The sequence below is a fragment of the Gouania willdenowi genome, chromosome 18, assembly GCF_900634775.1.
Source record: "Gouania willdenowi chromosome 18, fGouWil2.1, whole genome shotgun sequence".
Taxonomy (NCBI): domain Eukaryota; kingdom Metazoa; phylum Chordata; class Actinopteri; order Blenniiformes; family Gobiesocidae; genus Gouania; species Gouania willdenowi.
Window position 1 is genome coordinate 26,511,441 of NC_041061.1, and position 27,404 is coordinate 26,538,844.

At 42.1% G+C, this 27,404-nt stretch overlaps 18 non-coding genes across 18 annotated transcripts; all 18 read right to left on the reverse strand.

Annotated features, from left to right (window-relative positions):
- Positions 1–87, reverse strand: trnay-gua (transfer RNA tyrosine (anticodon GUA)). The gene is given in 2 exon segments: positions 1–36; positions 51–87. It is a non-coding gene; the product is annotated as a tRNA-Tyr (tRNA).
- Positions 88–2,106: 2,019 nt separating this feature from the next.
- On the reverse strand, positions 2,107–2,193 carry trnay-gua (transfer RNA tyrosine (anticodon GUA)). Its single transcript is given in 2 exon segments — positions 2,107–2,142; positions 2,157–2,193. It is a non-coding gene; the product is annotated as a tRNA-Tyr (tRNA).
- A 364-nt stretch (positions 2,194–2,557) lies between these two features.
- On the reverse strand, positions 2,558–2,640 carry trnal-cag (transfer RNA leucine (anticodon CAG)). The gene has a single exon. It is a non-coding gene; the product is annotated as a tRNA-Leu (tRNA).
- A 1,587-nt stretch (positions 2,641–4,227) lies between these two features.
- trnay-gua (transfer RNA tyrosine (anticodon GUA)) lies at positions 4,228–4,314 on the reverse strand. Its single transcript is given in 2 exon segments — positions 4,228–4,263; positions 4,278–4,314. It is a non-coding gene; the product is annotated as a tRNA-Tyr (tRNA).
- Positions 4,315–4,678: 364 nt separating this feature from the next.
- On the reverse strand, positions 4,679–4,761 carry trnal-cag (transfer RNA leucine (anticodon CAG)). Its single transcript has one exon. It is a non-coding gene; the product is annotated as a tRNA-Leu (tRNA).
- Positions 4,762–14,420: 9,659 nt separating this feature from the next.
- On the reverse strand, positions 14,421–14,507 carry trnay-gua (transfer RNA tyrosine (anticodon GUA)). The gene is given in 2 exon segments: positions 14,421–14,456; positions 14,471–14,507. It is a non-coding gene; the product is annotated as a tRNA-Tyr (tRNA).
- Positions 14,508–14,871: 364 nt separating this feature from the next.
- Positions 14,872–14,954, reverse strand: trnal-cag (transfer RNA leucine (anticodon CAG)). Its single transcript has one exon. It is a non-coding gene; the product is annotated as a tRNA-Leu (tRNA).
- Positions 14,955–16,548: 1,594 nt separating this feature from the next.
- Positions 16,549–16,635, reverse strand: trnay-gua (transfer RNA tyrosine (anticodon GUA)). The gene is given in 2 exon segments: positions 16,549–16,584; positions 16,599–16,635. It is a non-coding gene; the product is annotated as a tRNA-Tyr (tRNA).
- A 364-nt stretch (positions 16,636–16,999) lies between these two features.
- On the reverse strand, positions 17,000–17,082 carry trnal-cag (transfer RNA leucine (anticodon CAG)). Its single transcript has one exon. It is a non-coding gene; the product is annotated as a tRNA-Leu (tRNA).
- A 1,586-nt stretch (positions 17,083–18,668) lies between these two features.
- On the reverse strand, positions 18,669–18,755 carry trnay-gua (transfer RNA tyrosine (anticodon GUA)). Its single transcript is given in 2 exon segments — positions 18,669–18,704; positions 18,719–18,755. It is a non-coding gene; the product is annotated as a tRNA-Tyr (tRNA).
- A 364-nt stretch (positions 18,756–19,119) lies between these two features.
- On the reverse strand, positions 19,120–19,202 carry trnal-cag (transfer RNA leucine (anticodon CAG)). Its single transcript has one exon. It is a non-coding gene; the product is annotated as a tRNA-Leu (tRNA).
- A 1,597-nt stretch (positions 19,203–20,799) lies between these two features.
- Positions 20,800–20,886, reverse strand: trnay-gua (transfer RNA tyrosine (anticodon GUA)). Its single transcript is given in 2 exon segments — positions 20,800–20,835; positions 20,850–20,886. It is a non-coding gene; the product is annotated as a tRNA-Tyr (tRNA).
- A 364-nt stretch (positions 20,887–21,250) lies between these two features.
- trnal-uag (transfer RNA leucine (anticodon UAG)) lies at positions 21,251–21,333 on the reverse strand. Its single transcript has one exon. It is a non-coding gene; the product is annotated as a tRNA-Leu (tRNA).
- Positions 21,334–22,920: 1,587 nt separating this feature from the next.
- On the reverse strand, positions 22,921–23,007 carry trnay-gua (transfer RNA tyrosine (anticodon GUA)). The gene is given in 2 exon segments: positions 22,921–22,956; positions 22,971–23,007. It is a non-coding gene; the product is annotated as a tRNA-Tyr (tRNA).
- A 364-nt stretch (positions 23,008–23,371) lies between these two features.
- trnal-cag (transfer RNA leucine (anticodon CAG)) lies at positions 23,372–23,454 on the reverse strand. Its single transcript has one exon. It is a non-coding gene; the product is annotated as a tRNA-Leu (tRNA).
- Positions 23,455–25,041: 1,587 nt separating this feature from the next.
- trnay-gua (transfer RNA tyrosine (anticodon GUA)) lies at positions 25,042–25,128 on the reverse strand. Its single transcript is given in 2 exon segments — positions 25,042–25,077; positions 25,092–25,128. It is a non-coding gene; the product is annotated as a tRNA-Tyr (tRNA).
- A 364-nt stretch (positions 25,129–25,492) lies between these two features.
- On the reverse strand, positions 25,493–25,575 carry trnal-cag (transfer RNA leucine (anticodon CAG)). Its single transcript has one exon. It is a non-coding gene; the product is annotated as a tRNA-Leu (tRNA).
- A 1,588-nt stretch (positions 25,576–27,163) lies between these two features.
- Positions 27,164–27,250, reverse strand: trnay-gua (transfer RNA tyrosine (anticodon GUA)). Its single transcript is given in 2 exon segments — positions 27,164–27,199; positions 27,214–27,250. It is a non-coding gene; the product is annotated as a tRNA-Tyr (tRNA).
- Between the last annotated feature and the right edge of the window lie 154 nt (positions 27,251–27,404).

A 27,404-nucleotide genomic window follows, 5' to 3' on the forward strand; every position in this document is an offset into this window, starting at 1 on the left:
TCCTTCGAACCGGAATTGAACCAGTGACCTAAGGATCACAGCAACCCACTCTACAGTCCTCCGCTCTCCCATCTGATCTATCGAAGGTTCTGCTGTGTGGGCTAGTTAGCTAGCTAATTACCTGGCTTGCTGGCTGGATGGATTGGAGGAACCTGCTTGCTGGCTCGTTGTCTCAGCTGCCTCGGCTTGCCCACTGTGGCTTGGCTAGCTGGCTTTAGTGAAATGTATTGTTTTCTCTTCTTTCAAATTATACCACAAAAAGTCAGATTCTTTTATCGGAGTTATGCAGTTAGTGCAACTGGGACAAGCCTAAGCAATATTCTTCCCTTTTTTTTGGAACAGCAAAACAGAATATCTGCTTATCGTCCTTGCCACATGCAAAACTTGTATGAGCGTTTTATCTACAATTTATACGAAATAAAATTAGGATTGCATAAATGCCTTGTATTGCTGTCAGAAGTGGGATTTGAACCCACGCCTCCTGAGGAGACTGCGACTTTGACCGCCTTTGACCGCTCGGCCATTCTGACACCCCGCCATCATACACCATCAACGCCCCCAGTCTATATGACAAAATCTTCAAAGAACAAGCTAACCTATGCTAACAAGCTACTCAATACTCATTTTCCCACTCTTTCCATAATCCTCTCAATTCAACCTACTCACCACTTATTGCAGAGGCCACAGGTGTTAGTTTTTTGTTAAAGCACCTTTGGCTCCTGTGGCTAACAGTGCTTGTTTGTGATGCAAGATTGTCCCGAAACATCACAGAATCTTGTTTATAGCCAAAAGCAAAATTGTAATAGCCAGGATTTGTACCATTGAGGGCAGTCACTCTTACATTTTTACAAATGTACCAAATTGAAATACTTTGACTAAAATGTTGAGAATTGGACTATGACCAATCAACAACACTACTTCATACCCAAAATACACCTGTATTCAGCAGAAAAAAGTGTTTTGCAGATTTATTTGACTGTTTACCCATTCAGTGCCAGCCATTTTCAGAGCTTCGACCCCCCTGAGTGCCAGCCGTTTTGGAGCATTTTGAGAGATATTTAAAGAGCCACAGGATATTTTGTACTATGACTATCTGAAATCTGATTGAGGCCTCTACTTTCATCAGAATTTTTTTGTTTGTTTTTGGCTTGTTTCGTTCTCCCGTAATCAGCCCTTGAATAGAACAAGTTTTACACAAATTGCCAGTTTCAGAGCAAAAAGTTAAGAGAAACGGCTTTTCCTAAAAATAAATCTGCCAGTGACTTTGAACCAATTTTTTGTGCTTTATTGAAAACTATTACATCTAAACATTGGTTTCCTTCAAAAAAATCAAAAAAAAAAAACAAATAAATATCAACAACACTGAGAAAAGGCTTTTAATGGCAAAATTATTATTATTTTGCTATCTGGCTCACAGTTTATTGTTTTACTTACTGTATTTTGTATCCCTCCCTGTCAATTGCACAGACGTAACTTCCTCTTCCTCCCGACATGCTGGGATGACCCGTTTAGTCTGGTAAGTTGATGGTTTTATCTCACAATCACAACATTATCAATAATCCACTCAAGTCCACACATATTCTGTGTTAGCATGTGGTGCTGTGAGCTGCTGGAAACTTCACAATAGCACTTCATAGCACCATAATCTCCCTCCTCCCTGGTTCTCCCTCCTTAGCTAATGGTAGCATCAGTGGCTGATCTCCCATCTAAAGGTGCACTGCTGCCACCTTCAGGGCATTAGTTGGTAACTGCATCACATTACAGCGTAGATATTGATGAAGGGACTAGCGCCCTGTCCAGGGTGAACCCCCGCCCAGCTTCTAATGAGAGCTGGATATTGGCACCGGTGACCCCTGCGACACTGACAAACAGGAATAAGTGGGCCTGAAAATGGATGGATGTTGATTATGGACCTCTGCTAGGGTGAATTCTAGTAATCTCCGTGATAAGACGCGTTCTCTTGTCAACGGCACTGAGTGTGTTGAGGATACATCACATTTTCCTTGAGGATGGTCTACCAAGAGGTTGCTGGCCTGGAGGATGGGCACCCGAAGGCAAGATAGTTGAAATCTTATGGCTGATAACATATACTTGTGAAAATATTATTCCTTCGAACCGGAATTGAACCAGTGACCTACGGATCACAGCAACCCACTCTACAGTCCTCCGCTCTCCCATCTGAGCTATCGAAGGTTCTGCTATGTGGGCTAGTTAGCTAGCTAATTACCTGGCTTGCTGGCTGGATGGATTGGAGGAACCTGCTTGCTGGCTCGTTGTCTCAGCTGCCTCGGCTTGCCCACTGTGGCTTGGCTAGCTGGCTTTAGTGAAATGTATTGTTTTCTCTTCTTTCAAATTATACAACATAAAGTCAGATTCTTTTATCGGAGTTATGCAGTTAGTGCAACTGGGACAAGCCTAAGCAATATTCTTCCCTTTTTTTTGGAACAGCAAAACAGAATATTTGCTTATCGTCCTTGCCACATGCAAAACTTGTATGAGCGTTTTATCTACAATTTATACGAAATAAAATCAGGATTGCATAAATGCCTTGTATTGCTGTCAGAAGTGGGAATTGAACCCACACCTCCTGAGGAGACTGAGACCTGAACGCAGCGCCTTTGACCGCTCGGCCATTCTGACATCCCACCATCATATACCATCAACGCCCCCAGTCTATATGACAAAATCTTCAAAGAACAAGCTAACCTATGCTAACAAGCTACTCAATACTCATTTTCCCACTCTTTCCATAATCCTCTCAATTCAACCTACTCACCACATATTGCAGAGGCCACAGGTGTTAGTTTTTTGTTAAAGCACATTTGGCTCCTGTGGCTAACAGTGCTTGTTTGTGATGCAAGATTGTCCCGAAACGTCACAGAATCTTGTTTATAGCCAAAAGCAAAACTGTAATAGCCAGGATTTGTACCATTGAGGGCAGTCACTCTTACATTTTTAAGAATGTACCAAATTGAAATACTTTGACTAAAATGTTGAGAATTGGACTATGACCAATCAACAACACTACTTCATACCCAAAATACACCTGTATTCAGCAGAAAAAAGTGTTTTGCAGATTTATTGACTGTTTACCCATTCAGTGCCAGCCATTTTCAGAGCTTCGACCCCCCTGAGTGCCAGCCGTTTTGGAGCATTTTGAGAGATATTTAAAGAGCCACAGGATATTTTGTACTATGACTATCTGAAATCTGATTGAGGCCTCTACTTTCACCAGAATTTTTTTGTTTGTTTTTGGCTTGTTACGTTCTCCCGTAATCAGCCCTTGAATAGAACAAGTTTTACACAAATTGCCAGTTTCAGAGCAAAAAGTTAAGAGAAACGGCTTTTCCTAAAAATAAATCTGCCAGTGACTTTGAACCAATTTTTTGTGCTTTATTGAAAACTATTACATCTGAACATTGTTTTCTTTCAAAAAAATCAAAAAAAAAAAAAAACCAAATAAATAACAACAACACTGAGAAAAGGCTTTTAATGGCAAAATTATTATTATTTTGCTATCTGGCTCACAGTTTATTGTTTTACTTACTGTATTTTGTATCCCTCCCTGTCAATTGCACAGACGTAACTTCCTCTTCCTCCCGACATGCTGGGATGACCCGTTTAGTCTGGTAAGTTGATAGTTTTATCTCACAATCACAACATTATCAATAATCCACTCAAGTCCACACATATTCTGTGTTAGCATGTGGTGCTGTGAGCTGCTGGAAACTTCACAATATCACTTCATAGCGCCAAAATCTCCCTCCTCCCTGCTTCTCCCTCCTTAGCTAATGGTAGCATCAGTGGCTGATCTCCCATCTAAAGGTGCACTGCTGCCACCTTCAGGGCACCAGTTGTAACTGCATCACATTACAGCGTAGATATTGATGAAGGGACTAGCGCCCTGTCCAGGGTGTACCCCCGCCCAGCTTCTAATGAGAGCTGGTTATTGGCACCGGTGACCCCTGCGACACTGACAAACAGGAATAAGTGGGCCTGAAAATGGATGGATGTTGATTAGGGACCTCTGCTAGGGTGAATTCTAGTAATCTCCGTGATAAGACGCAATTGACGCGTTCTCTTGTCAACGGCACTGAGTGTGTTGAGGATACAGCACATTTTCCTTGAGGATGGTCTACCAAGAGGTTGCTGGCCTGCAGGATGGGCACCTGAAGGCAAGATAGTTGAAATCTTATGGCTGATAAGATATACTTGTGTAAATATTATTCCTTCGAACCGGAATTGAACCAGTGACCTAAGGATCACAGCAACCCACTCTACAGTCCTCCGCTCTCCCATCTGAGCTATCGAAGGTTCTGCTGTGTGGGCTAGTTAGCTAGCTATTTACCTGGCTTGCTGGCTGGATGGATTGGAGGAACCTGCTTGCTGGCTCGTTGTCTCAGCTGCCTCGGCTTGCCCACTGTGGCTTGGCTAGCTGGCTTTAGTGAAATGTATTGTTTTCTCTTCTTTCAAATTATACAACATAAAGTCAGATTCTTTTATCGGAGTTATGCAGTTAGTGCAACTGGGACAAGCCTTTGCAATATTCTTCCCTTTTTTTTGGAACAGCAAAACAGAATATTTGCTTATCGTCCTTGCCACATGCAAAACTTGTATGAGCGTTTTATCTACAATTTATACAAAATAAAATCAGGATTGCATAAATGCCTTGTATTGCTGTCAGAAGTGGGATTTGAACCCACGCCTCCTGAGGAGACTGCGACCTGAACGCAGCGCCTTTGACCGCTCGGCCATTCTGACACCCCGCCATCATATACCATCAACGCCCCCAGTCTATATGACAAAATCTTCAAAGAACAAGCAAACCTATGCTAACAAGCTACTCAATACTCATTTTCCCACTCTTTCCATAATCCTCTCAATTCAACCTACTCACCACTTGTAGTGGCAACACACAAAAACGAAATTTTACCACTTCCTTGCAGGACATGAAGTTTTCTGACTCGTCTGTTCCAAACATAATCCAATAAAAAATGAAGAAAAAAGAGGCAAGCGTAGGATGAATCAATCTGACTCTTTAATCCACAAAAAATAGAAAAACTAAAATAAAAGTTCCAAAATCAAAGTGTCCTTATATTTAAAGCTCAGTCTCAAAGTCCCAAAAATAATAAATCCTTACGGAAAGACCACACTGACGTCCGACCGCGACAATGACGTTTCCGATGACGATGACGTCATTGACGGTGATGACGACGATGACGTCACTGACGGTGGCACTGGCGCTGACAATGCTGACCACCTTGACTGATTAGGTTGACGGTTTGAACAGTTTTTACGGTCAGAAACACTGTTGCTCCTCGTCCTGCTTCACTAAACTGCTGTCCTTTGACCGCATGGACTTCACCAGCCTGTGTTTTCCTTCACTTTTCGACACTAACCCACACTTTACGGTAGAAATCCAGGTTTACAGCAGCAAGTCAAAACCAATGGAGCACAGAAACTCTGATCATTTAAAAACGTCAACATAAATCAATATTTAAACAATATTACCTTTAAAACTATTTCAAAATTACCTATTCCAAACATATTAATATTTAAACATAAAAAATACTGACATAATAATGATATGGCTCTAACATTCCGGCCCCTAATTGTGTTTGTGAGCCACAAAACAATTATTTTACATAATATACAAAAGAGCCATATATCTATTAACTGTATGCAACAAATAACCGAACAATGAAATTTGCATAAGTCACATCCCAGCTGGTATTTTTACGCAGACTTAAGTACATTTTTAACTGAGTTTAACCTTTAAACAATAACACCAGTGGGATCCTGATAAAAACAAAAAATGCGACTGGAGTCAGAGGTTCCAGAACATGACTCACTGTTGGAGAATAGCCTTTACCGCTTTCTCTTTGAGCAAAATGTCAATCATGGGAACCTACATATCGCTTTCAAGCAACATGCAAAGCTTAGTCACTGGCCGCAGGAAAACGCTTGAGCTTGTCTTAACCTTGGCTTGACGAACTCGTCCCCTGCTGTCTTCAAATACCTGGATCACACGAGCCATCACCCAGAAGTTCCGTGGAGCTGTGTCGTCGACAACGAGAACAACGTCACCTTCCATGATGTTTCTTGCTGGATGAGTCCATTTGTGTCTCTGCTGCAGATCCGGTAGGTATTCCCTAGTCCAACGTCTCCAAAACAAATCTGCTAAGTATTGGACTTGGCGCCATCTACGTCTGGAGTATAAGTCAGCCTTGTTGAACAAGCCTGGTGGAAGCGGAGTTTTGACCTTCATCAGAAGTAGATGGTTAGGACTTAAAGCCTCAAGATCGTTTGGATCATCAGAAACTCTCGTGATGGGGCGGCTATTGATGATCGCCTCAACCTCGCACAACAGAGTGTGCAGCCCTTCTTCATCGATTGTCTGCTGCTTCACAACAGAGTTGAGAACCTTTCGGATCGTTCTTATCTGACGTTCCCATATGCCACCAAAATGAGATGCTGCAGGAGGGTTGAATAACCAAGTGATGCCTTTTGTCACCAAAGTACTTTGAATCTTAGCATTGTCCATTGCCTGCACTGCCTCTCGCAGCTCACGTTCTGTGCCTACAAAGTTAGTTCCATTATCGGAACGAATCAACTTTACCTGCCCTCTTCTGGCTACGAACCTACGCAGGGCATGAATACATGAATCTGTGTCCAAGGAGTTCGCCAACTCAATATGCACAGCTCTTACAGTCAGGCAAGTGAAAACGACCCCGTACCTTTTAACAATAGTCCTTCCTCTTTTGATCTCAAAAGGACCAAAATAATCCACACCAATGTTTGTGAACGGTGGATCATCAGGTGTTAGTCTTTCACTTGGAAGGTCTGCCATCATTTGTCTTTCGGGTTTTCCATGCTGCCTTTTGCAGGTTACACACTTTGATAGAATTGTTCGAACAGCTGCATGAGACCTTAATATCCAGTACTTCTGTCGTACCTTTGACAAAACATGGTTCCTTCCACTGTGACCGAGGTCCTCATGGGTAGATCTTAGGATGAGAGAGGTAATATGCATATCTTTAGACAGGATAGCAGGGTGTTTGGATTCTTCCTGCATAGCTGACTTATCCAGTCTGCCACCCACTCTAAGGATGCCTTCCTGTAGGGCTGGTGAGAGTTGACAGAGAGGGTTACCTTTTGGAATGACTTTTCCTTTCTGAAGCATGGCTATTTCATTTGAAAACCTTTCCTTTTGGCTGAAACGAACAATCTCCAACTCTGCCTCTGCAATATCATTTACTGAGGGAGGGTGAGTAAGCATAGACGCTTTGAAGTCAGCCATTAGTTTCTTAAGCTCTGTTGTTTGGCTTTCTTTGTCCATTCTTTCTTTAAGAGATGTTACCAAATCTTGTCTCTTTCGGGAAAGGAGTTTCAGTATGCCTTTTAACTTAATAATCCATGCCACACCTCTTTTTAAATGATTCCAACTCGAATAATGATGAATGAGCTGGGAGACGGGGCTCATGCTCTCCTCAGCATGAATTGCATAGACTGAAGCTTCTTTAACCTCTGGGTCATTGCAAAGTGGCTGGCAAAGTATGTTGTCTGGCGTTTCTGGCCACTCCGACTCTGATTTGGTGAGGAAGTCTGGACCCATTATCCACGTCTTTTCTTTAAGAAAAGCCTCAACTGTAAGCCCTCTTGAAGCAAAGTCAGCTGGGTTGACAGAAGTATTTACATATCTCCACTGAGAAATATTTGAGCTTTCTCTGATTGTGGCAACCCGATTGGCGACAAATGTACGGTATCTCGCAGTCTCATTCTTGAGGTACTGAATAACTGACGTACTGTCTGTCCAAAAGACAGAGTCTTTCAAATCCAAATCCAACTCCGTAGTCATTACTGTGTCCATCTTTACTGATACGGTTGCTGCAGTAAGCTCAAGTCGCGGAATGGTGACTGGTTTCAATGGTGTGACTCTAGCTTTTCCGATGATGAAAGCACTAGACACTTGGCCCTGATCATTCTTGGAGAGCAGATACGTAACTGTCCCATACCCTGTTTCACTTGCGTCACAGAAATGGTGGAGTTGAGCATAAGTGGTTTCACCATGGCTGGTAGGCTTCAGACACCTCTTTACTTCAAAGTTTGCAAGCTGATGTAAGCTTGCCAGCCATTTTTGCCATTGTTTGGTGAGGGCCTCTGGCATTCTGTCATCCCATGCATGCTTTGTTCTACACAACTCTTGTAAAATTTGTTTCACTGGTAGTATGAGAGGAGCTAAGATTCCAAGGGGATCGTATATTGAGCTCACCATCGAGAGAACGCCTCTTCTTGTTAAAGGCTTACTCTGAATGATGACTCTGAACTTCAACGTGTCAGATTCCACGCACCACTGAACCCCTAACGCTCTCTCAACAGGTAATCTATCCTTCTCTAAGTCAAGTTCCTTGACTTCTTTGGCTCTGTCATCCTCATGAACAGAAGCAAGAACTTCTCTGCTGTTGGAAATCCATTTTGTGAGTTTGAAACCCCCTTTTGCACACAAAGCTATGAGTTTCTGAATGAGCATAACTGCCTCCTTTTCTGAACTTACAGACTTCAGGCAATCATCTACATAAAAGTTTTTGAGTATGGTATTTACTGCTCTTGAGCAGAACTCTGCTTGTTTCTCTTGTGCACATTTTTGTAAAGCATAGGTTGCACAGCTTGGTGACGAGGTTGCCCCAAACAGATGAACAACCATTCGATATTCTTTCAGCTCTTTGTGGAGGTCTCCCTGAGGCCACCATAAAAATCTCAGCAAGTTGGTGTCTTTCGCTGGAACTTTGACTTGGTGGAACATACCTTCAATATCAGACATGAAGGCTATTGGCTCTTGTCTGAATCTTGTCAGCACACCGATGAGCGAGCTGGTGAGGTCTGGCCCTTGTAACAACTCTGTATTTAGGGAGATGCCTTGATAAGTAGCGGCACAGTCAAATACCACCCTCAGTTTGTGCTTTGTTGGATGGTAGACTCCATGATGTGGTACGTACCAAATCCTGCCACAATCCTTTTGAATTTCTGGCAAGGGGATCTCTTCAGCATAGCCTTTTTCGAGTGTGTCGTTCATGAACTTTGTGTAGTCATTACGAAATTCCAGGTTCTTTAGCATTTTACGTTTAAGACTTTCTGTTCTTTGCACTGCAACAGTACGGTTGTTTGGGAAAATAATGTCTTTGTTTTTTAAAGGAAGTCCAATACAATAGTGACCGTCGACGAGCTTTGCTGACAGCGATACAGACTCCATAAACCGCTTATCGTCTGAAGACATTTCCAACTTTTCAGTCATGTTGTGCTCAGGAAAGTCAAATTGTATCTGCTGCTGTGTAAGCTCCTCCAGCTTTGCCACGGAGATTCTGTTCACTGTCAACTGTGGCCACTCAGCGTCTTCCTCATTGGAGCTACCTACTCTCAGCAGAGGGCCATTGATTGTCCAACCTAAGGCAGTCTTTACAGCATAAGGACCCTTGCCTTCACTGTTGACAACTTTCCATGGCTCGAGTGCCTTTGGAACATTTGTGCCTATTAACAAACCGATTTCTGCCTCGATCTGCTTGAGCTGAACCTCCTTTAAATATGGCCAGCTTTCCACATCGGTTTGTCGTGGAATGTTGTCCTTTTTGACTGGGATCTCTGCCTGCGAGTATACTTGAGGGAGCTTCAAAAAATTGTCATTGTCCAAACTGCTCACTTCAAGCCCTGTGATAACACACGTTGTAATGGAAGCTTCATTTCCCATTGTGCGGAGCAAAATGTTAGTCTTTTTTCCTGTCACTCTCAGTTCTTTCATCAGCTCCTCTGAGCAGAAGGTTCCTGTGCTGCCTGAGTCAAGGAAAGCGTATGTTTCAACAGTTCTATTGCTCTTCCCACACCTGACTCTCACTGGAACAATTGAAAGAGCACAAGCCGTTTCACCGGCCCCAGTGCAGCCACATGTTTCACTGTCGGTTGCCGTTGGTAAGTTGGACGATGGTGATCTGACAGCAGCGCTTTCACCAGCAAGAACAACTTCTTTATCGTAGTGCAGAATGGTTGGATGTTTCAGTGAGCATGTACGACAGATGTGCCTTTGCTGACAGCCCTTGCTCATATGTCCTTGTGACAAACAACCAAAACATAAACCCTGTGATTTAAGAAAATCAAGCTTTTCCTTGTGAGCCTTTTGCCTAATAAGCTTGCAAAACTCTAAATTATGTCCTCCTTTGCTACAAAAGATACACTGTCGTTTGTTTATTTTGTCTGCAGTATACATGTCCTTTTTAGCTGCCGCTGTTTGCTTTACTGCAGGTGTGACATCAATAGCAAAGATGTTTTTCTTTTCTTTGTATCTTGGTGCACTTTCTTTTCTAATTGCCTGCTTGTTCACATCCTTTGATGCGACAGAGTCCTGTATGTTGCCGAACAGTGGGTGCGAAGCTATTTTGGCCTGCTTGTCCACAAATTTAACTAGATCTTTAAACCTAGCTCTCGCGCCGGTATTTTCCTGAATGTCATAAGCAACTCCTCTCCATTTACTTCTTAACCTGAAAGGAAGCTTGGATATCACTGTTCGCATATTTGTAGGACTGTCCATTTCTTCAATAAACTCCATACTGTCCACTGTATTAAAGCAGCCAGTAAGAAACACCGAAAACTCCGTAAGTGCTTCTGCGTCTTCTGACACAATTACACGCCATTTCAGTGCCTTTTCAATGTAGGCTGAAGCAATAGTGTACTCATTCCCAAAATGTTTATTTAACAGCTTCTTGGCCTCCACGTAGCCTCTGTCGGGATGCATGTGTGAACAGCTGCGCACGAGAACTTTAGGTCTGCCATTAGTGAACTGTTCGAGGAAACGTAACCTGTCCCTATTATTGTCAGTACGTTCCTCAATCCCGTGCTCAAATGCTTTCATGAAGAAATCAAACTCCAGAGGATCACCTCTGAAGACTGGGACTTCCAGTATTGGGAGAGTGAATGCTCTTTGTTGCTTGACTAAAAGCTCTGTTATGTCATTTTGTCGCTGCATAACATTCAGCAAATGTCCAATATTAGCATCACTGCCACGCCCTGTGTCCGTATTATTGCTGGCTGAAGCAGATCTGCCACCTCTTCTTGAGTTATTTTCAATTAAGGAGCTCTGAGGCACATTAAGCATGTATCTTTGGGAAGGATTTTCAGGCTCCGATTTCACAGCATTGAAACTGTGCACCTTATTCTTTTGTGCAGCTTTCATTTGATCAGCCATTCTAATCTTGTGTTCGAAAGAAGTGTTTAGAGATGACTCTTTGCCGATAAACACCTCAAGTTTTGCATTAGCAGCAGCAATAGCTGTTTGCAGCTCCCATTCCTCCTTTTTAGCTTTAAGTACAGCTTCTTCTCTCTCAATTTCTTGTTTTTGCTTTAATGCTTCTATACGTGCAGCGAGAGCTGCTCGCTCAGCTTCTAACTCAAGCCTAGCAGAGGATGTAGAATTAGACACACCTGAAGCACATTGGCTGCTGCATCCTCGGTTACTATGTCTGGCTGATATCATAGAAGCACTATCTGCAGGCTCAACTTCAGCATCAAACATTCTAGCTTCCTCTTCCTGTTGTTTCACTCTATTCAGCCACCCTTCTACCTTCTTGTAAAAGGCGTTTAATTTGGCGGATTTTGGCTCAAACCACTGTGTTTGATCTTGATAAAACTCTTCCTTAGTCATATGATCTTTTAAAGCATCATTCACCGCACAGAAATCCATGAACAAATTTGAAAAGTCAGTGGCTAATTTAGCATTGACCATCTCAGCGTTGCAGTTATCTTCCATGAGGGCATCAATTTCCTTCATTACTCCATTGAGATGACTTAACTTAGTTTTCCTTTTTCCTATTAACTGGTTAAGCCTCTCCTCAAGTACTTTAAAGGTTGGTTTTGACACTCTCTTTGCTGAAGCTCCAACATCACTTGACTCCATGCTGACTGAATTTCTTCTTACTTTAATGCAGATAAATAACTTTAGAAACTTGACTCACGTGACTGAAGTTTCCACACAGCAGCTGATTACAGTTTCCCAGCAAGCAGAGCACACATATTATTGTCCTTTTTCCTTTGAATAATATAAGTGATGCTTACGCTCCTTGACCAACTTCTTGTTCGAAAAGTCCGGAATAAATGTTGATTATCCTCAAACACAGGAATGTGCACGTCCAATTATCCAGGTGCAGCGGCAGCGTGCATTGATGTACTCCAAAGAAACAATGTCCAGTTTTCTTAGCAATTTTTCCATCCGGAGCAGTGTTTCGGACTTAATGTAGTGGCAACACACAAAAACGAAATTTTACCACTTCCTTGCAGGACATGAAGTTTTCTGACTCGTCTGTTCCAAACATAATCCAATAAAAAATGAAGAAAAAAGAGGCAAGCGTAGGATGAATCAATCTGACTCTTTAATCCACAAAAAATAGAAAAACTAAAATAAAAGTTCCAAAATCAAAGTGTCCTTATATTTAAAGCTCAGTCTCAAAGTCCCAAAAATAATAAATCCTTACGGAAAGACCACACTGACGTCCGACCGCGACAATGACGTTTCCGATGACGATGACGTCATTGACGGTGATGACGACGATGACGTCACTGACGGTGGCACTGGCGCTGACAATGCTGACCACTTTGACTGTTTAGGTTGACGGTTTGAACAGTTTTTACGGTCAGAAACACTGTTGCTCCTCGTCCTGCTTCACTAAACTGCTGTCCTTTGACCGCATGGACTTCACCAGCCTGTGTTTTCCTTCACTTTTCGACACTAACCCACACTTTACGGTAGAAATCCAGGTTTACAGCAGCAAGTCAAAACCAATGGAGGACAGAAACTCTGATCATTTAAAAACGTCAACATAAATCAATATTTAAACAATATTACCTTTAAAACTATTTCAAAATTACCTATTCCAAACATATTAATATTTAAACATAAAAAATACTGACATAATAATGATATGGCTCTAACACCACTTATTGCAGAGGCCACAGGTGTTAGTTTTTTGTTAAAGCACCTTTGGCTCCTGTGGCTAACAGTGCTTGTTTGTGATGCAAGATTGTCCCGAAACGTCACAGAGTCTTGTTTATAGCCAAAAGCAAAATTGTAATAGCCAGGATTTGTTCCATTGAGGGCAGTCACTCTTACATTTTTACAAATGTACCAAATTGAAATACTTTGACTAAAATGTTGAGAATTGGACTATGACCAATCAACAACACTACTTCATACCCAAATTACACCTGTATTCAGCAGAAAAAAGTGTTTTGCAGATTTATTTGACTGTTTAACCCATTCAGTGCCAGCCATTTTCAGAGCTTCGACCCCCCTGAGTGCCAGCCGTTTTGGAGCATTTTGAGAGATATTTAAAGAGCCACAGGATATTTTGTACTATGACTATCTGAAATCTGATTGAGGCCTCTACTTTCACCAGAATTTTTTTGTTTGTTTTTGGCTTGTTTCGTTCTCCCGTAATCAGCCCTTGAATAGAACAAGTTTTACACAAATTGCCAGTTTCAGAGCAAAAAGTTAAGAGAAACGGCTTTTCCTAAAAATAAATCTGCCAGTGACTTTGAACCAATTTTTTGTGCTTTATTGAAAACTATTACATCTGAACATTGGTTTCCTTCAAAAAAATCAAAAAAAAACCAAATAAATAACAACAACACTGAGAAAAGGCTTTTAATGGCAAAATTATTATTATTTTGCTATCTGGCTCACAGTTTATTGTTTTACTTACTGTATTTTGTATCCTTCCCTGTCAATTGCACAGACGTAACTTCCTCTTCCTCCCGACATGCTGGGATGACCCGTTTAGTCTGGTAAGTTGATGGTTTTATCTCACAATCACAACATTATCAATAATCCACTCAAGTCCACACATATTCTGTGTTAGCATGTGGTGCTGTGAGCTGCTGGAAACTTCACAATATCACTTCATAGCACCATAATCTCCCTCCTCCCTGCTTCTCCCTCCTTAGCTAATGGTAGCATCAGTGGCTGATCTCCCATCTAAAGGTGCACTGCTGCCACCTTCAGGGCACCAGTTGGTAACTGCATCACATTACAGCGTAGATATTGATGAAGGGACTAGCGCCCTGTCCAGGGTGAACCCCCGCCCAGCTTCTAATGAGAGCTGGATATTGGCACCGGTGACCCCTGCGACACTGACAAACAGGAATAAGTGGGCCTGAAAATGGATGGATGTTGATTAGGGACCTCTGCTAGGGTGAATTCTAGTAATCTCCGTGATAAAGCGCAAATGACGCGTTCTCTTGTCAACGGCACTGAGTGTGTTGAGGATACAGCACATTTTCCTTGAGGATGGTTTACCTAGAGGTTGCTGGCCTGCAGGATGGGCACCTGAAGGCAAGATAGTTGAAATCTTATGGCTGATAACATATACTTGTGAAAATATTATTCCTTCGAACCGGAATTGAACCAGTGATCTACGGATCACAGCAACCCACTCTACAGTCCTCCGCTCTCCCATCTGAGCTATCGAAGGTTCTGCTGTGTGGGCTAGTTAGCTAGCTAATTACCTGGCTTGCTGGCTGGATGGATTGGAGGAACCTGCTTGCTGGCTCGTTGTCTCAGCTGCCTCGGCTTGCCCACTGTGGTTTGGCTAGCTGGCTTTAGTGAAATGTATTGTTTTCTCTTCTTTCAAATTATACAACATAAAGTCAGATTCTTTTATCGGAGTTATGCAGTTAGTGCAACTGGGACAAGCCTTTGCAATATTCTTCCCTTTTTTTTGGAACAGCAAAACAGAATATTTGCTTATCGTCCTTGCCACATGCAAAACTTGTATGAGCGTTCTATCTACAATTTATACGAAATAAAATCAGGATCGCATAAATGCCTTGTATTGCTGTCAGAAGTGGGATTTGAACCCACGCCTCCTGAGGAGACTGCGACCTGAACACAGCGCCTTTGACCGCTCGGCCATTCTGACACCCCGCCATCATATACCATCAACGCCCCCAGTCTATATGACAAAATCTTCAAAGAACAAGCAAACCTATGCTAACAAGCTACTCAATACTCATTTTCCCACTCTTTCCATAATCCTCTCAATTCAACCTACTCACCACTTATTGCAGAGGCCACAGGTGTTAGTTTTTTGTTAAAGCACCTTTGGCTCCTGTGGCTAACAGTGCTTGTTTGTGATGCAAGATTGTCCCGAAACGTCACAGAATCTTGTTTATAGCCAAAAGCAAAATTGTAATAGCCAGGATTTGTACCATTGAGGGCAGTCACTCTTACATTTTTACAAATGTACCAAATTGAAATACTTTGACTAAAATGTTGAGAATTGGACTATGACCAATCAACAACACTACTTCATACCCAAAATACACCTGTATTCAGCAGAAAAAAGTGTTTTGCAGATTTATTTGACTGTTTAACCCATTCAGTGCCAGCCATTTTCAGAGCTTCGACCCCCCTGAGTGCCAGCCGTTTTGGAGCATTTTGAGAGATATTTAAAGAGCCACAGGATATTTTGTACTATGACTATCTGAAATCTGATTGAGGCCTCTACTTTCACCAGAATTTTTGTGTTTGTTTTTGGCTTATTTCGTTCTCCCGTAATCAGCCCTTGAATAGAACAAGTTTTTACACAAATTGCCAGTTTCAGAGCAAAAAGTTAAGAGAAACGGCTTTTCCTAAAAATAAATCTGCCAGTGACTTTGAACCAATTTTTTGTGCTTTATTGAAAACTATTACATCTGAACATTGGTTTCCTTCAAAAAAATCAAAAAAAAAAACCAAATAAATAACAACAACACTGAGAAAAGGCTTTTAATGGCAAAATTATTATTATTTTGCTATCTGGCTCACAGTTTATTGTTTTACTTACTGTATTTTGTATCCCTCCCTGTCAATTGCACAGACGTAACTTCCTCTTCCTCCCGACATGCTGGGATGACCCGTTTAGTCTGGTAAGTTGATGGTTTTATCTCACAATCACAACATTATCAATAATCCACTCAAGTCCACACATATTCTGTGTTAGCATGTGGTGCTGTGAGCTGCTGGAAACTTCACAATATCACTTCATAGCGCCAAAATCTCCCTCCTCCCTGCTTCTCCCTCCTTAGCTAATGGTAGCATCAGTGGCTGATCTCCCATCTAAAGGTGCACTGCTGCCACCTTCAGGGCACCAGTTGTAACTGCATCACATTACAGCGTAGATATTGATGAAGGGACTAGCGCCCTGTCCAGGGTGTACCCCCGCCCAGCTTCTAATGAGAGCTGGATATTGGCACCGGTGACCCCTGCGACACTGACAAACAGGAATAAGTGGGCCTGAAAATGGATGGATGGATGGATATTGATTAGGGACCTCTGCTAGGGTGAATTCTAGTAATCTCCGTGATAAAACGCAAATGACGCGTTCTCTTGTCAATGGCACTGAGTGTGTTGAGGATACAGCACATCTTCCTTGAGGATGGTCTACCAAGAGGTTTCTGGCCTGCAGGATGGGCACCCGAAGGCAAGATAGTTGAAATCTTATGGCTGATAACATATACTTGTGAAAATATTATTCCTTCGAACCGGAATTGAACCAGTGACCAAAGGATCACAGCAACCCACTCTACAGTCCTCCGCTCTCCCATCTGAGCTATCGAAGGTTCTGCTGTGTGGGCTAGTTAGCTAGCTAATTACCGGGCTTGCTGGCTGGATGGATTGGAGGAACCTGCTTGCTGGCTCGTTGTCTCAGCTGCCTCGGCTTGCCCACTGTGGCTTGGCTAGCTGGCTTTAGTGAAATTTTTTGTTTTCTCTTCTTTCAAATTATACAACATAAAGTCAGATTCTTTTATCGGAGTTATGCAGTTAGTGCAACTGGGACAAGCCTAAGCAATATTCTTCCCTTTTTTTTGGAACAGCAAAACAGAATATTTGCTTATCGTCCTTGCCACATGCAAAACTTGCATGAGGGTTTTATCTACAATTTATACGAAATAAAATCAGGATTGCATAAATGCCTTGTATTGCTGTCAGAAGTGGGATTTGAACCCACGCCTCCTGAGGAGACTGCGACCTGAACGCAGCGCCTTTGACCGCTCGGCCATTCTGACACCCCGCCATCATACACCATCAACGCCCCCAGTCTATATGACAAAATCTTCAAAGAACAAGCTGACCTATGCTAACAAGCTACTCAATACTCATTTTCCCACTCTTTCCATAATCCTCTCAATTCAACCTACTCACCACATATTGCAGAGGCCACAGGTGTTAGTTTTTTGTTAAAGCACATTTGGCTCCTGTGGCTAACAGTGCTTGTTTGTGATGCAAGATTGTCCCGAAACGTCACAGAATCTTGTTTATAGCCAAAAGCAAAATTGTAATAGCCAGGATTTGTACCTTTGAGGGCAGTCACTCTTACATTTTTACAAATGTACCAAATTGAAATACTTTGACTAAAATGTTGAGAATTGGACTATGACCAATCAACAACACTACTTCATACCCAAAATACACCTGTATTCAGCAGAAAAAAGTGTTTTGCAGATTTATTTGACTGTTTACCCATTCAGTGCCAGCCATTTTCAGAGCTTCGACCCCCCTGAGTGCCAGCCGTTTTGGAGCATTTTGAGAGATATTGAAAGAGCCACAGGATATTTTGTACTATGACTATCTGAAATCTGATTGAGGCCTCTACTTTCACCAGAATTTTTTTGTTTGTTTTTGGCTTGTTTCGTTCTCCCGTAATCAGCCCTTGAATAGAACAAGTTTTACACAAATTGCCAGTTTCAGAGCAAAAAGTTAAGAGAAATGGCTTTTCCTAAAAATAAATCTGCCAGTGACTTTGAACCAATTTCTTGTGCTTTATTGAAAACTATTACATCTGAACATTGGTTTCCTTCAAAAAAATCAAAAAAAAAAAACCAAATAAATAACAACAACACTGAGAAAAGGCTTTTAATGGCAAAATTATTATTATTTTGCTATCTGGCTCACAGTTTATTGTTTTACTTACTGTATTTTGTATCCCTCCCTGTCAATTGCACAGACGTAACTTCCTCTTCCTCCCGACATGCTGGGATGACCCGTTTAGTCTGGTAAGTTGATGGTTTTATCTCACAATCACAACATTATCAATAATCCACTCAAGTCCACACATATTCTGTGTTAGCATGTGGTGCTGTGAGCTGCTGGAAACTTCACAATAGCACTTCATAGCACCATAATCTCCCTCCTCCCTACTTCTCCCTCCTTAGCTAATGGTAGCATCAGTGGCTGATCTCCCATCTAAAGGTGCACTGCTGCCACCTTCAGGGCACCAGTTGGTAACTGCATCACATTACAGCGTAGATATTGATGAAGGGACTAGCGCCCTGTCCAGGGTGAACCCCCGCCCAGCTTCTAATGAGAGCTGGATATTGGCACCGGTGACCCCTGCGACACTGACAAACAGGAATAAGTGGGCCTGAAAATGGATGGATGTTGATTAGGGACCTCTGCTAGAGTGAATTCTAGTAATCTCCGTGATAAAGCGCAAATGACGCGTTCTCTTGTCAACGGCACTGAGTTTGTTGAGGATACAGCACATTTTCCTTGAGGATGGTTTACCTAGAGGTTGCTGGCCTGCAGGATGGGCACCTGAAGGCAAGATAGTTGAAATCTTATGGCTGATAGGATATACTTGTGAAAACATTATTCCTTCGAACCGGAATTGAACCAGTGATCTACGGATCACAGCAACCCACTCTACAGTCCTCCGCTCTCCCATCTGAGCTATCGAAGGTTCTGCTGTGTGGGCTAGTTAGCTAGCTAATTACCTGGCTTGCTGGCTGGATGGATTGGAGGAACCTGCTTGCTGGCTCGTTGTCTCAGCTGCCTCGGCTTGCCCACTGTGGTTTGGCTAGCTGGCTTTAGTGAAATGTATTGTTTTCTCTTCTTTCAAATTATACAACATAAAGTCAGATTCTTTTATCGGAGTTATGCAGTTAGTGCAACTGGGACAAGCCTTTGCAATATTCTTCCCTTTTTTTTGGAACAGCAAAACAGAATATTTGCTTATCGTCCTTGCCACATGCAAAACTTGTATGAGCGTTTTATCTACAATTTATACGAAATAAAATCAGGATTGCATAAATGCCTTGTATTGCTGTCAGAAGTGGGATTTGAACCCACGCCTCCTGAGGAGACTGCGACCTGAACACAGCGCCTTTGACCGCACGGCCATTCTGACACCCCGCCATCATATACCATCAACGCCCCCAGTCTATATGACAAAATCTTCAAAGAACAAGCAAACCTATGCTAACAAGCTACTCAATACTCATTTTCCCACTCTTTCCATAATCCTCTCAATTCAACCTACTCACCACTTATTGCAGATGCCACAGGTGTTAGTTTTTTGTTAAAGCACCTTTGGCTCCTGTGGCTAACAGTGCTTGTTTGTGATGCAAGATTGTCCCGAAACGTCACAGAATCTTGTTTATAGCCAAAAGCAAAATTGTAATAGCCAGGATTTGTACCATTGAGGGCAGTCACTCTTACATTTTTACAAATGTACCAAATTGAAATACTTTGACTAAAATGTTGAGAATTGGACTATGACCAATCAACAACACTACTTCATACCCAAAATACACCTGTATTCAGCAGAAAAAAGTGTTTTGCAGATTTATTTGACTGTTTAACCCATTCAGTGCCAGCCATTTTCAGAGCTTCGACCCCCCTGAGTGCCAGCCGTTTTGGAGCATTTTGAGAGATATTTAAAGAGCCACAGGATATTTTGTACTATGACTATCTGAAATCTGATTGAGGCCTCTACTTTCACCAGAATTTTTGTGTTTGTTTTTGGCTTATTTCGTTCTCCCGTAATCAGCCCTTGAATAGAACAAGTTTTACACAAATTGCCAGTTTCAGAGCAAAAAGTTAAGAGAAACGGCTTTTCCTAAAAATAAATCTGCCAGTGACTTTGAACCAATTTTTTGTGCTTTATTGAAAACTATTACATCTGAACATTGTTTTCTTTCAAAAAAATCAAAAAAAAAAAAAACCAAATAAATAACAACAACACTGAGAAAAGGCTTTTAATGGCAAAATTATTATTATTTTGCTATCTGGCTCACAGTTTATTGTTTTACTTACTGTATTTTGTATCCCTCCCTGTCAATTGCACAGACGTAACTTCCTCTTCCTCCCGACATGCTGGGATGACCCGTTTAGTCTGGTAAGTTGATGGTTTTATCTCACAATCACAACATTATCAATAATCCACTCAAGTCCACACATATTCTGTGTTAGCATGTGGTGCTGTGAGCTGCTGGAAACTTCACAATAGCACTTCATAGCACCATAATCTCCCTCCTCCCTACTTCTCCCTCCTTAGCTAATGGTAGCATCAGTGGCTGATCTCCCATCTAAAGGTGCACTGCTGCCACCTTCAGGGCACCAGTTGGTAACTGCATCACATTACAGCGTAGATATTGATGAAAGGACTAGCGCCCTGTCCAGGGTGAACCCCCGCCCAGCTTCTAATGAGAGCTGGATATTGGCACCGGTGACCCCTGCGACACTGACAAACAGGAATAAGTGGGCCTGAAAATGGATGGATGGATGGATATTGATTAGGGACCTCTGCTAGGGTGAATTCTAGTAATCTCCGTGATAAAACGCAAATGACGCGTTCTCTTGTCAATGGCACTGAGTGTGTTGAGGATACAGCACATCTTCCTTGAGGATGGTCTACCAAGAGGTTTCTGGCCTGCAGGATGGGTACCCGAAGGCAAGATAGTTGAAATCTTATGGCTGATAACATATACTTGTGAAAATATTATTCCTTCGAACCGGAATTGAACCAGTGACCAAAGGATCACAGCAACCCACTCTACAGTCCTCCGCTCTCCCATCTGAGCTATCGAAGGTTCTGCTGTGTGGGCTAGTTAGCTAGCTAATTACCGGGCTTGCTGGCTGGATGGATTGGAGGAACCTGCTTGCTGGCTCGTTGTCTCAGCTGCCTCGGCTTGCCCACTGTGGCTTGGCTAGCTGGCTTTAGTGAAATGTATTGTTTTCTCTTCTTTCAAATTATACAACATAAAGTCAGATTCTTTTATCGGAGTTATGCAGTTAGTGCAACTGGGACAAGCCTAAGCAATATTCTTCCCTTTTTTTTGGAACAGCAAAACAGAATATTTGCTTATCGTCCTTGCCACATGCAAAACTTGCATGAGGGTTTTATCTACAATTTATACGAAATAAAATCAGGATTGCATAAATGCCTTGTATTGCTGTCAGAAGTGGGATTTGAACCCACGCCTCCTGAGGAGACTGCGACCTAAACACAGCGCCTTTGACCGCTCGGCCATTCTGACACCCCGCCATCATATACCATCAACGCCCCCAGTCTATATGACAAAATCTTCAAAGAACAAGCTAACCTATGCTAACAAGCTACTCAATACTCATTTTCCCACTCTTTCCATAATCCTCTCAATTCAACCTACTCACCACATATTGCAGAGGCCACAGGTGTTAGTTTTTTGTTAAAGCACATTTGGCTCCTGTGGCTAACAGTGCTTGTTTGTGATGCAAGATTGTCCCGAAACGTCACAGAATCTTGTTTATAGCCAAAAGCAAAATTGTAATAGCCAGGATTTGTACCATTGAGGGCAGTCACTCTTACATTTTTAAGAATGTACCAAATTGAAATACTTTGACTAAAATGTTGAGAATTGGACTATGACCAATCAACAACACTACTTCATACCCAAAATACACCTGTATTCAGCAGAAAAAAGTGTTTTGCAGATTTATTTGACTGTTTAACCCATTCAGTGCCAGCCATTTTCAGAGCTTCGACCCCCCTGAGTGCCAGCCGTTTTGGAGCATTTCGAGAGATATTTAAAGAGCCACAGGATATTTTGTACTATGACTATCTGAAATCTGATTGAGGCCTCTACTTTCACCAGAATTTTTGTGTTTGTTTTTGGCTTATTTCGTTCTCCCGTAATCAGCCCTTGAATAGAACAAGTTTTACACAAATTGCCAGTTTCAGAGCAAAAAGTTAAGAGAAACGGCTTTTCCTAAAAATAAATCTGCCAGTGACTTTGAACCAATTTTTTGTGCTTTATTGAAAACTATTACATCTGAACATTGTTTTCTTTCAAAAAAATCAAAAAAAAAAAAACCAAATAAATAACAACAACACTGAGAAAAGGCTTTTAATGGCAAAATTATTATTATTTTGCTATCTGGCTCACAGTTTATTGTTTTACTTACTGTATTTTGTATCCCTCCCTGTCAATTGCACAGACGTAACTTCCTCTTCCTCCCGACATGCTGGGATGACCCGTTTAGTCTGGTAAGTTGATAGTTTTATCTCACAATCACAACATTATCAATAATCCACTCAAGTCCACACATATTCTGTGTTAGCATGTGGTGCTGTGAGCTGCTGGAAACTTCACAATATCACTTCATAGCGCCAAAATCTCCCTCCTCCCTGCTTCTCCCTCCTTAGCTAATGGTAGCATCAGTGGCTGATCTCCCATCTAAAGGTGCACTGCTGCCACCTTCAGGGCACCAGTTGTAACTGCATCACATTACAGCGTAGATATTGATGAAGGGACTAGCGCCCTGTCCAGGGTGTACCCCCGCCCAGCTTCTAATGAGAGCTGGTTATTGGCACCGGTGACCCCTGCGACACTGACAAACAGGAATAAGTGGGCCTGAAAATGGATGGATGTTGATTATGGACCTCTGCTAGGGTGAATTCTAGTAATCTCCGTGATAAGACGCAATTGACGCGTTCTCTTGTCAACGGCACTGAGTGTGTTGAGGATACATCACATTTTCCTTGAGGATGGTCTACCAAGAGGTTGCTGGCCTGCAAGATGGGCACCTGAAGGCAAGATAGTTGAAATCTTATGGCTGATAAGATATACTTGTGAAAATATTATTCCTTCGAACCGGAATTGAACCAGTGACCTAAGGATCACAGCAACCCACTCTACAGTCCTCCGCTCTCCCATCTGAGCTATCGAAGGTTCTGCTGTGTGGGCTAGTTAGCTAGCTATTTACCTGGCTTGCTGGCTGGATGGATTATAGGAACCTGCTTGCTGGCTCGTTGTCTCAGCTGCCTCGGCTTGCCCACTGTGGCTTGGCTAGCTGGCTTTAGTGAAATGTATTGTTTTCTCTTCTTTCAAATTATACAACATAAAGTCAGATTCTTTTATCGGAGTTATGCAGTTAGTGCAACTGGGAAAAGCCTTTGCAATATTCTTCCCTTTTTTTTGGAACAGCAAAACAGAATATTTGCTTATCGTCCTTGCCACATGCAAAACTTGTATGAGCGTTTTATCTACAATTTATACAAAATAAAATCAGGATTGCATAAATGCCTTGTATTGCTGTCAGAAGTGGGATTTGAACCCAAGCCTCCTGAGGAGACTGCGACCTGAACGCAGCGCCTTTGACCGCTCGGCCATTCTGACACCCCGCCATCATACACCATCAACGCCCCCAGTCTATATGACAAAATCTTCAAAGAACAAGCTAACCTATGCTAACAAGCTACTCAATACTCATTTTCCCACTCTTTCCATAATCCTCTCAATTCAACCTACTCACCACTTATTGCAGAGGCCACAGGTGTTAGTTTTTTGTTAAAGCACCTTTGGCTCCTGTGGCTAACAGTGCTTGTTTGTGATGCAAGATTGTCCCGAAACGTCACAGAATCTTGTTTATAGCCAAAAGCAAAATTGTAATAGCCAGGATTTGTACCATTGAGGGCAGTCACTCTTACATTTTTAAGAATGTACCAAATTGAAATACTTTGACTAAAATGTTGAGAATTGGACTATGACCAATCAACAACACTACTTCATACCCAAAATACACCTGTATTCAGCAGAAAAAAGTGTTTTGCAGATTTATTTGACTGTTTAACCCATTCAGTGCCAGCCATTTTCAGAGCTTCGACCCCCCTGAGTGCCAGCCGTTTTGGAGCATTTCGAGAGATATTTAAAGAGCCACAGGATATTTTGTACTATGACTATCTGAAATCTGATTGAGGCCTCTACTTTCACCAGAATTTTTGTGTTTGTTTTTGGCTTATTTCGTTCTCCCGTAATCAGCCCTTGAATAGAACAAGTTTTACACAAATTGCCAGTTTCAGAGCAAAAAGTTAAGAGAAACGGCTTTTCCTAAAAATAAATCTGCCAGTGACTTTGAACCAATTTTTTGTGCTTTATTGAAAACTATTACATCTGAACATTGTTTTCTTTCAAAAAAATCAAAAAAAAAAAAACCAAATAAATAACAACAACACTGAGAAAAGGCTTTTAATGGCAAAATTATTATTATTTTGCTATCTGGCTCACAGTTTATTGTTTTACTTACTGTATTTTGTATCCCTCCCTGTCAATTGCACAGACGTAACTTCCTCTTCCTCCCGACATGCTGGGATGACCCGTTTAGTCTGGTAAGTTGATAGTTTTATCTCACAATCACAACATTATCAATAATCCACTCAAGTCCACACATATTCTGTGTTAGCATGTGGTGCTGTGAGCTGCTGGAAACTTCACAATATCACTTCATAGCGCCAAAATCTCCCTCCTCCCTGCTTCTCCCTCCTTAGCTAATGGTAGCATCAGTGGCTGATCTCCCATCTAAAGGTGCACTGCTGCCACCTTCAGGGCACCAGTTGTAACTGCATCACATTACAGCGTAGATATTGATGAAGGGACTAGCGCCCTGTCCAGGGTGTACCCCCGCCCAGCTTCTAATGAGAGCTGGTTATTGGCACCGGTGACCCCTGCGACACTGACAAACAGGAATAAGTGGGCCTGAAAATGGATGGATGTTGATTATGGACCTCTGCTAGGGTGAATTCTAGTAATCTCCGTGATAAGACGCAATTGACGCGTTCTCTTGTCAACGGCACTGAGTGTGTTGAGGATACATCACATTTTCCTTGAGGATGGTCTACCAAGAGGTTGCTGGCCTGCAAGATGGGCACCTGAAGGCAAGATAGTTGAAATCTTATGGCTGATAAGATATACTTGTGAAAATATTATTCCTTCGAACCGGAATTGAACCAGTGACCTAAGGATCACAGCAACCCACTCTACAGTCCTCCGCTCTCCCATCTGAGCTATCGAAGGTTCTGCTGTGTGGGCTAGTTAGCTAGCTATTTACCTGGCTTGCTGGCTGGATGGATTATAGGAACCTGCTTGCTGGCTCGTTGTCTCAGCTGCCTCGGCTTGCCCACTGTGGCTTGGCTAGCTGGCTTTAGTGAAATGTATTGTTTTCTCTTCTTTCAAATTATACAACATAAAGTCAGATTCTTTTATCGGAGTTATGCAGTTAGTGCAACTGGGAAAAGCCTTTGCAATATTCTTCCCTTTTTTTTGGAACAGCAAAACAGAATATTTGCTTATCGTCCTTGCCACATGCAAAACTTGTATGAGCGTTTTATCTACAATTTATACAAAATAAAATCAGGATTGCATAAATGCCTTGTATTGCTGTCAGAAGTGGGATTTGAACCCAAGCCTCCTGAGGAGACTGCGACCTGAACGCAGCGCCTTTGACCGCTCGGCCATTCTGACACCCCGCCATCATACACCATCAACGCCCCCAGTCTATATGACAAAATCTTCAAAGAACAAGCTAACCTATGCTAACAAGCTACTCAATACTCATTTTCCCACTCTTTCCATAATCCTCTCAATTCAACCTACTCACCACTTATTGCAGAGGCCACAGGTGTTAGTTTTTTGTTAAAGCACCTTTGGCTCCTGTGGCTAACAGTGCTTGTTTGTGATGCAAGATTGTCCCGAAACGTCACAGAATCTTGTTTATAGCCAAAAGCAAAATTGTAATAGCCAGGATTTGTACCATTGAGGGCAGTCACTCTTACATTTTTACAAATGTACCAAATTGAAATACTTTGACTAAAATGTTGAGAATTGGACTATGACCAATCAACAACACTACTTCATACCCAAAATACACCTGTATTCAGCAGAAAAAAGTGTTTTGCAGATTTATTTGACTGTTTACCCATTCAGTGCCAGCCATTTTCAGAGCTTCGACCCCCCTGAGTGCCAGCCGTTTTGGAGCATTTTGAGAGATATTTAAAGAGCCACAGGATATTTTGTACTATGACTATCTGAAATCTGATTGAGACCTCTACTTTCATCAGAAATTTTTTGTTTGTTTTTGGCTTGTTTCGTTTTCCCGTAATCAGCCCTTGAATAGAACAAGTTTTACACAAATTGCCAGTTTCAGAGCAAAAAGTTAAGAGAAACGGCTTTTCCTAAAAAAAAATCTGCCAGTGACTTTGAACCAATTTTTTGTGCTTTTTTGAAAACTATTACATCTGAACATTGGTTTCCTTCAAAAAAAACAAACAAAAAAAAACAAATAAATAACAACAACAACACTGAGAAAAAGCTTTTAATGGCAAAATTATTATTATTTTGCTATCTGGCTCACAGTTTATTGTTTTACTTACTGTATTTTGTATCCCTCCCTGTCAATTGCACAAACGTAACTTCCTCTTCCTCCCGACATGCTGGGATGACCCGTTTAGTCTGGTAAGTTGATAGTTTTATCTCACAATCACAACATTATCAATAATCCACTCAAGTCCACACATATTCTGTGTTAGCATGTGGTGCTGTGAGCTGCTGGAAACTTCACAATATCACTTCATAGCGCCAAAATCTCCCTCCTCCCTGCTTCTCCCTCCTTAGCTAATGGTAGCATCAGTGGCTGATCTCCCATCTAAAGGTGCACTGCTGCCACCTTCAGGGCACCAGTTGTAACTGCATCACATTACAGCGTAGATATTGATGAAGGGACTAGCGCCCTGTCCAGGGTGAACCCCCGCCCAGCTTCTAATGAGAGCTGGATATTGGCACCGGTGACCCCTGCGACACTGACAAACAGGAATAAGTGGGCCTGAAAATGGATGGATGTTGATTAGGGACCTCTGCTAGGGTGAATTCTAGTAATCTCCGTGATAAAGCGCAAATGACGCGTTCTCTTGTCAACGGCACTGAGTGTGTTGAGGATACAGCACATTTTCCTTGAGGATGGTTTACCTAGAGGTTGCTGGCCTGCAGGATGGGCACCTGAAGGCAAGATAGTTGAAATCTTATGGCTGATAACATATACTTGTGAAAATATTATTCCTTCGAACCGGAATTGAACCAGTGATCTACGGATCACAGCAACCCACTCTACAGTCCTCCGCTCTCCCATCTGAGCTATCGAAGGTTCTGCTGTGTGGGCTAGTTAGCTAGCTAATTACCTGGCTTGCTGGCTGGATGGATTGGAGGAACCTGCTTGCTGGCTCGTTGTCTCAGCTGCCTCGGCTTGCCCACTGTGGCTTGGCTAGCTGGCTTTAGTGAAATGTATTGTTTTCTCTTCT